An 8,526-nucleotide genomic window follows, 5' to 3' on the forward strand; every position below is an offset into this window, starting at 1 on the left:
GGGTCCTCGGGAGGGGCAGGGGATAGGGGGTGGGGGCTTGGGGCGACAGTGTTCGAGCTCGAGAAAGAAGTCTTTTCCGGGAGAAAGAGTCACCCTCGCTGAAAAGGGGTTGGCAGGCGCTAGGGTGGCCGCTGGGGCGGTCGATGGGGATGATCCTTTCGGTTCATTAAAAATGATGATTGGGTTGCCACGCGCCTGCGTGAGATGTGCCGCCCTTTTGTTACGCATGCGCACATTACCCTTCTGATCTGAACCGCGGATCCTTTTTTTTTCTATGACGCGGAGTGATACGATTAAGCTTTTCTTACGAGTGATAGGGCTCATTAAGTAGTATTCAGCGAGCGCTTATTACTGTAATAACGTTGGTATTTGTTAGACGGTCAGCAGGGGCCGGGCACCGTCCTAAGCGTCGGGGGGAGATGCAGGATCGCGGGCTCGTCCCGCGTAAAGCCTCAGTCCTTATCCCCATTTTCCGGATGAGGTCACTGAGGCCCGGTGAAATGACTTGCGCAAGGCAAGCGGGATTCGAACCCATGACCTCCGACCCCTCCCCCCCCCGGGCTCTTTCCACTAAGCCGCGCACTGTAATAATAATAATGAGGTGGGTATTTGTTAAGCGCTTACTAGGCGCCGAGCACTGTTCTAAGCGCTGACAAGTGGCCGAGGCGGGATTCGAACCCACGACCTCTGACTCCAAAGCCCGTGGCTCTTTCCCCTGCTTCTGCTCGGAGCGAACCCTGCGGAAGCAGCTAGGGCAGCGTGGCTCAGTGGAAAGAGCACGGGCTTTGGAGTCAGGGCTCATGAGTTCGAATCCCAGCTCTGCCACTTGTCGGCTGTGTGACTGTGGGCGAGTCACTTAACTTCTCTGTGCCTCAGTTCCCTCATCTGTAAAATGGGGATGAAGACTGTGAGCCCCACGTGGGACAACCTGATTCCCCTATGTCAACCCCAGCGCTTAGAACAGTGCTCGGCACATAGTAAGCGCTTAACAAATACCAACATTATTATCCCTGCCCACTAAGTTAAGCGCTATTATTTGTTATCTATTAAGCGCTTCCCGAGCACTGTGCTAAGCGCTGGGGGTGGGGGGGGGGGGGATAGAAGGTCAGCGGGTTGTCCCACGAGGGGCTCGCAGTCTTCATCCCCGTTTTCCGGATGAGGTCACTGAGGCACAGCGAAGTGACTTGCCCACGGTCACCCAGCTGACCCAGCGGCAGGGGCGGGATTCGAACCCGTGACCTCCGACCCCCAAGCCCGGGCTCTTGCCCCGGAGCCGCGCGGCTTCTCCAGATGTAAATGTAAAGCAGCTTGGGGGGGGGGGGGGGGGGCCTGCCGGGGAGTCGGAAGGACCTGGGTTCTAATTCCGACTCTGCCACTCGACCGCTGTGTCAGTGGATGGTATTTATTGAGCGCTTAGCGCGCACAGAGCGCCGTAATAATAATAATGGTGGTATTTAAGCGCTTACTACGTGCCGAGCACCGTTCTAAGCGCTGGGGGAGATGCAGGGTCATCAGGTGGTCCCACGTGAGGCTCACGGTCTTCATCCCCATTTGACAGAGGAGGAAACCGAGGCCGAGTGAAGCGACTCGTCCCGCAGCTAAGTGGCAGAGCGGGGATTCGAACCCACGCCCTCTGACTCCCTATGTGCAGGGCACTGTTCTAAGCGCCGGGGGATACAAGGTGAGCGGGGTGTCCCACGTGGGGCTGGCGGTTTTAATCCCCATCTTGCAGATGAGATCACTGAGGCACAGAGAGGTTAAAGTCGCTCGTCCTCAGTCACACACCCGACAAGGGGCAGAGCCGGGATTCGAACCCACGACCCCCCGACTCCCGAGCCTGCGCCCTTTCCACTGAGCCACGTTACCCAGGGTCCACCCCCCCCCCCAGTGCTTAGCACGTAGTAAGCGCTTCACAAATACGGTGATTAGCGGGAAGCAGCGTGGCTCAGTGGAAAGAGCCAGGACTTGGGAGCCAGAGGTCACGGGTTCGAATCCCGACTCTGCCACTTCTCAGCTGGGCGACTGTGGGCAAGTCACTTCATTTCCTCTGTGCCTCAGTTCCCTCAACTGTAAAATGGGGATTAAGACCGAGCCCTACGTGGGACAACCTGATCCCCTTGTATCTTCTCCAGCGCTCAGAACAGTGCTTTGCACATAGTAAATGCTTAACAAATGCCATCATTATTATCCAGCGCTTAGAACGGTGCTCGGCACATAGTAAGCGCTTAACAGATACCAACATTATTAGCGGCTTGAATTGTCCCCAAGATAAAGAAAACAACAACAAAAAAATCCATGCTCGGCCCATAGTGATGATAATGTTGGTATTTTGGTATCCGTGAAGCGCTTACTATGTGCCGAGCACCGTTCTGAGCGCTGGGGGAGACGCAGGGGGATCGGGTCGTCCCACGTGGGGCTCCCGGTCTTCGTCCCCATTTTCCAGCTGAGGTCACTGAGGCCCAGAGAAGTGAAGTGACCTGCCCAGAGGTAATAATAACGTCGGTATCCGTGAAGCGCTTACTATGTGCCGAGCACCGTACTGAGCGCTGGGGGAGACGCAGGGGGATCGGGTCGTCCCACGTGGGGGGCTCGCTTTTCATCCCCATTTTACAGATGAGGGAACTGAGACGCCGAGAAGTGAAGTGACTTGCCCACGGTCGCCCAGCTGACCCAGCGGCAGGGGCGGGATTCGAACCCATGCCCCCTGACTCCAAAGCCCGGGCTCTTCCCACTGGGCCCCGCTGCTTCTCCCTGAGAGGTCGAACTCATGACCTCTGACTCCAAAGCCCGGGCTCTTAGTAAGCGCCTAACGAGTATCATTCTGATGACGACGATTCAGTCGTTCGTCCAAGAGTATCTCTCGAGCGCCGACGATGTGCGGAGCACTGTACTGAGCGCTGGGGACGGACGGGGACGGGCTCACGGTCTAATTCGGGGGAGACGGACGAGAACTGTAAGCCCGTCAAACGGCAGGGACTCAGAGATCACTGAGGCACAGAGAGGTGAAAGTCGCTCGCCCTCAGTCACAGAGCCGGGATTCGAACCCACGACCTCCGACTCCCGAGCCTGCGCTCTTTCCACTGAGCCACGTTACGCAGGGTCCGGTGCTTAGCGCATAGTAAGCGCTTAACGAATACCATGATTAGCTGAATACCATGACTGTACCTGTTGCCGACCTGTTCGTCCCAAGCGCTTAGTACAGTGCTCTGCACATAGTAAGCGCTCAATAAATACTATGGAAGGAAGGAAGGAAGGAAGGAAGGAAGAACGATGGCGGTCAATAGAATCGAGAGGGGATGGTCAGACTGTTGCCGAAAAGCGCTCAGTCCAGTGCTCCGCACATCGGAAGCGCTCAATAAATACCCTTGAACGAATGACTGAGTCGTCGTCATCGGAATGATACTTGTTGGGCGCTTACTAAGAATGAACGGTGAATGAATGTTCTTGAATGAACGAATGTCTTGGTTTTCCTCTTCCGCAGCTGATGATAACGTTGGGATTTGTTAAGCGCTCACTACGTGCCGAGCGCCGTTCTGAGCGCCGGGGTAGGCCCAGGGGAATCAGGTCGTCCCCCGTGGGGCTCCCGGTCTTCGTCCCCATTTTACAGATGAGGGGACCGAGGCCCCGAGGAAGGGAAGCGACTCGCCCACAGTCACACAGCCGACAAGTGGCAGAGGTGGGATTCGAACTCGCGAGCCCTGACTCCAAGGCCCGGGCTCTTTCCCCCGCGCCACGCTTCGGGCCGTGAGCCCGTCGCTGGGCGGGGACCGTCCCCATCTGTCCGTTCCGAGCGCTCCGGACGGTGCTCTGCACATCGTAGGCGCTCAGTAAATACATCGAATGAATGAAGGGGCACCATTTTAATCATCAGAGAGGAAAACTCGCTTCCCCTCTTCAAAACCCTACCGAGGGCTCACCTCCTCCGAGAGGCCTTCCCGGACCGAGCTCCCCTTCTCCCTCTGCCCCCCCCCCCCCCCTTCTCCTCTCCGCAGCTCAACCCTCTTTTCCCCTTTTCCCCCCCCCCATTTCCCTCCGCTCCTCCCCCTCTCCCCTCCCCTCAGCCCTGTGCTCCTCCGCTCATTTATCTATATTTTTATTACCCCATTTATTTTGTCGATGAGATGTACATCGCCTCGATTCTATTTATCCGCCATCGTTTCAACGAGACGTCCTTGCCCTCGGTTCTATCGACCGCCGTCGTTCTCCCCCGATTAGAGGGTAAGCCCGTCAAAGGGCGGGGACCGTCCCTATCGGTTACCTATCTGTCCGTTCCGAGCGCTCGGTACAGTGCTCTCTACGTAGTGAGCGCTCAATAAATACGATCGAATGAATGAATGTTCTGTTTTTCCTCTTTTGCAGGAGACGATCAGACCGTAGGCCCGTCACTGGGCAGGGCCCGTCTCTATCCGTTGCCCGTCTGTCCACTCCGAGCGCTCGGTACAGTGCTCTGCACACAGTGAGCGCTCAATAAATACGACTGAAGGGGCGCCACTTTAACCATCGAAGAGGAAAGGCTTCTTCCGCTGGCAAAGGCGTCGTGCGGCGGTAAACCCGGTGCAGCCATCACGGTGCTTTAGAAGTACGTGAGTGATAATGACGACGACGTGGGTGTTCGTAAGGCGCTTACTATGTGCCGAGCACCGTTCTAAGCGCCGGGGGAGATGCGGGGGTCATCGGGCCGTCCCACGGGAGGCTCACGGTTCATTCCCATTTCGCGGATGAGGCCACCGAGGCCCAGAGAAGCGAAGCGACTCGCCCGCGGTCGCGCAGCTGACGCGCGGCGGAGCCGGGAGTCGAACCCGTGACCTCTGACTCCCGAGCCCGGGCTCTTGCCACGCTGCTTCTCTGGCAGTAGTAAGGATGGCCCTGTGAACTCTCCGCGGGCTGGGAGCGCGCCTGTTTACTGTTGTATTTGTACGAAGCGGCGTGGCTCAGTGGAAGAGAGAGCCCGGGCTTGGGAGTCGGAGGTCACGGGTTCGAAGGCCGCCTCTGCCGCCCGGCAGCTGGGTGACTGGGGGCAAAGTCACTTGACTTCTCTGGGCTCACGGTCTTCATCCCCATTGTCCAGATGAGGCCGCCGAGGCCCAGAGAAGCGAGGTGACCCGCCCGCGGTCACCCAGCTGACGCGCGGCGGAGCCGGGATCCGAACCCGGGACCTCCGACGCCCGAGCCCGGGCTCCTCCCGCCGAGCCGCGCTGCCGCTGTGCGTCCTAAGCACCGGAGTAGAAACGGAGTGATCAGGTTGTTCCACGTGGGGCTCGCGGTCTTCGTCCCCGATCTTCACAGCTGAGGTAACCGAGGCGTAGAGAAGCGGCGCGGCTCCGTGGAAAGAGCCCGGGCTTGGGAGTCGGAGGCCACGGGTTCGAATGCCGGCTCTGCCACTGGGCAGCCGCGTGACCGCGGGCGAGTCGCTTCGCTTCTCTGGGCCTCGGTGACCTCATCTGGAGAAGGGGGACGAAGACCGGGAGCCCCACGGGGGACGACCCGATCACCTCGTATCCTCTCCAGCGCTTAGAACGGTGTTTCTTTGCACGTAGTAAACGCTTAACAGATGCCATCACCGTCATCGTTATTCTCTGGGCCTCAGTGACCTCATCTGGAAAATGGGGACGAAAGACCGTGGGCCTCACGTGGGACAACCTCATTACCCTGTACCTACCCCAGTGCTTAGAACGGTGCTCTGCACACAGCGAGCGCTTAACAGATACCAACGTTATCATCGTCATTTTACAGGGGCGGGGAGGAAGAGGATCGAGCAGGGAAGCCAGGTGGAGCCTCGAGAACCCACTCCTATGAGAGGGTGCGTATGTAAAATCTATCTATATCTATCTATAAATGTTTTCGTAAAAATATATACAATATTTATATAAATATATCCATGTCTAAACATATGATGTAAACATATAAATCTATATAAATATATTGATACGTATGTGTAAACATATAAATTTATATAAAAATATATATATATAATATTTGTTAAGCGCTGCCGTCCCAGGCTCTGGAAGTACAGAACGGTGCTTGGCACACAGTAAGCGCGTAACGGATACCGTCATCATCACCACCGTCATCCCAAGTTAATTGGGTTGGCCGCCGTTCACGTCCCACACGGGGCTCGCGGTCTCCATCCCCATTTTACAGACGAGGGAACTGAGGCCCAGAGAAGCCAGGCGCCCCGCCCGAGGTCACTCCGCGGACGAGCCGCCTTAGAACCCGGCTCCTTCTCACTCCCTGGCCCCGCGCTCTATGCGCTAGGCCACCCCGCTTCGCGGGCGGGAGCCCCGTGCGGGACGGGGGTGGCGCCTCCATCTGTATCCCTCCCCGGGCGCGATGCTCAGCGCAGAGTAGGCGCTTGACAGACGGACACAATAATAAGGTGAGCCAGCGGCCGAGAGAGCGAATCCCGTACGGCGCAGGCCGCTCCCTCTCCCCGGCCACGGAGCAGGCGAGGCCTCTGGGATCGGACCACGGCCCCTCTTCCTCCCCAATCTGCTCCCCGGCCGCCAGCAGCCGGCCGGGCGCTCAGTACGCCCCCCCGGGAGCGGCGCCATCGACGATCCTTCTCTAGAAGAGCGACTCCGCAGACCTCCGGACGGCCGCCGTGACGCCCTCGCCTCGACCGGATCCCGGTTTCACGGCGCCGCGGGCCCGTTCGCCGCTCCCTCGGTTTCACCTCCTACGCGGTTTGCCGTGGGGAGATCGCCGGGAATGAACCTTGCCCGCCTTCTCCTCGATTGCTCCCGTCCTCCCCTCGACGCCCTCTCCCCTCTTCCGGCTCCTGCCCCGGGAACAGCCGGGGACGGGGCGGGCGGTGGACGCTCGATAACTCTAGGCCCGGTCGGGTGATCCGTCGGTTCTGAGACGGGACCCGCTTTCTTCACCCTGCGAGATGAAGTCTTACCCCGACGCTACGGAGATACGGTGACCCCACCGGTCTCGGAGAGAGACGTGAGCGAGAAGCAGGAGGGCCCCGTGGAGAGAGCACGGGGCTGGGTTCCCATCCCGACTGCGCGTGCCGCGTGACCGGGGGCGGGTCACCCGCCCTCTCTGTGCCTCGGTCTCCTCAACTGGAAAATGGGGCTACGCCTCCCCCCTCCCATTTAGACCGTGAGCTCCTCGCGGTTCAGGGACCGTCGGACCTACTGAACTCCCCGGTGCTTAGAACGGCGTCCGACACGTGGCGAAACGTTTTCTCAAACGACGCGCTGGCCTCTCCGTCGACCTCTAGGTGTCGGCGGAGCGGGACGGGAGACGGTCCCACATTAAGACCGTTTAAACTTGCTGCAGACTCCTCGTACACCCAGGAAGAGATCTCTTGGAAACAATTACGTCGGAACGTTTTAAGACAGTCAGTGGCGTGGGGGTGGAGGTGACGGTCTCCATCTCTCACTCAGACCGAACGCGTGGCTCCCCTCGGTCAGACCCGACGCGAATTCGCCGGAATCTACATCTCAGGATATCCCCCGCCCCGCCCCGCCCCGCCCCTATGGAGAACAATCGAGCTCCGTATCCCTTTTTCAGTGAACCGCAGATGGCCGTTAAGAGGCAAATTCTTTGTTTCGGAAGCCGAGGGGGACGTTCACAAAGCCAGTCCGGCTCGCTCCGTCGACGACCTTGAAAATCCACCGTCAGCACCTTCTCGGGAAGCTCGCGTTTTCGTCGCTCGCGAACCTCACGTCGCTCCTCCCTGTACCTCCCCCGCTCCCAGATCCTGACTTCTCTCAGCGGAGAGACCTCTCCCCACCACCCCGAGCCCACTCCCCGCGTTTTACAAAACCCGCGGGAGGAAGGGGTCCCGTTTTCCAGATGAGCCAATCCCCGAGTCCGGCCCCTTCTCCTCGCGTCTCCCCCTTCCGCGGCTGCCCTTCGGCCACGCGCCCGGGACCCGCGACGGACGACCCCTCTCGAAGAGCCGCCCGTCCCGGCCACGGAGACCGAGAGCTGAAGCCGACGGTTTTATTTTCTCCTTCGGGAACCGGTTCCCCCCCCGTCCCCTTGCGGGGATAAACCGGGGGCCCCGGGTAGCCCACGTATAAAGCCTGAGACGTGGGGGGAGGATTCGATACAAAAAGGACTATTTACGGAAAGGTGTGGGCGGCCAGCCCTCCCGAGGATCTCGGCCACCCCCGTCCTCTACCGGAAAGGACCCTCTCGGGGACCGCCGGCGTCTTAACCACTGGCAGGCGCCCGGAACGGAGACCGGCCCCCCCGGCGGGAGCCCCCGGCCTCTCGCCGACCTCAAGGGGGACGGAGGATTTGGGAACGTCGTCGCCCCGGGAGGGGCGGGGCCCGTCCGAGGTCCGGCGGCTGCCCCGACTCTAAGACCGCGGCCGACGGTTTCGGTCGGAGGGGCGACGCTCCCATCCGCTCTGTAAACGTCGACTTGATTTTCCGACTGTGGGCCGGCGGTTCCCGCCGACGGAATCGCCCCCTCCGTCCCCTCGCCGTCGGCCCGCCGCGGGCTCCCCCGGCCCAGCTGAAGGGGGAAGACACCCGGCGGCCACCCCCCCCCCCCCCCCGACCCCA

At 59.8% G+C, this 8,526-nt stretch overlaps 1 non-coding gene across 1 annotated transcript; it reads left to right on the forward strand.

The window, feature by feature from the left end:
• Positions 1–152: 152 nt before the first annotated feature.
• On the forward strand, positions 153–249 carry LOC114812756. The gene has a single exon (XR_003760404.1). It is a non-coding gene; the product is annotated as a small nucleolar RNA U13 (small nucleolar RNA).
• Positions 250–8,526: the final 8,277 nt, after the last annotated feature.

Source organism: Ornithorhynchus anatinus, chromosome 5, assembly GCF_004115215.2.
Source record: "Ornithorhynchus anatinus isolate Pmale09 chromosome 5, mOrnAna1.pri.v4, whole genome shotgun sequence".
In the NCBI taxonomy this organism is placed as follows: domain Eukaryota; kingdom Metazoa; phylum Chordata; class Mammalia; order Monotremata; family Ornithorhynchidae; genus Ornithorhynchus; species Ornithorhynchus anatinus.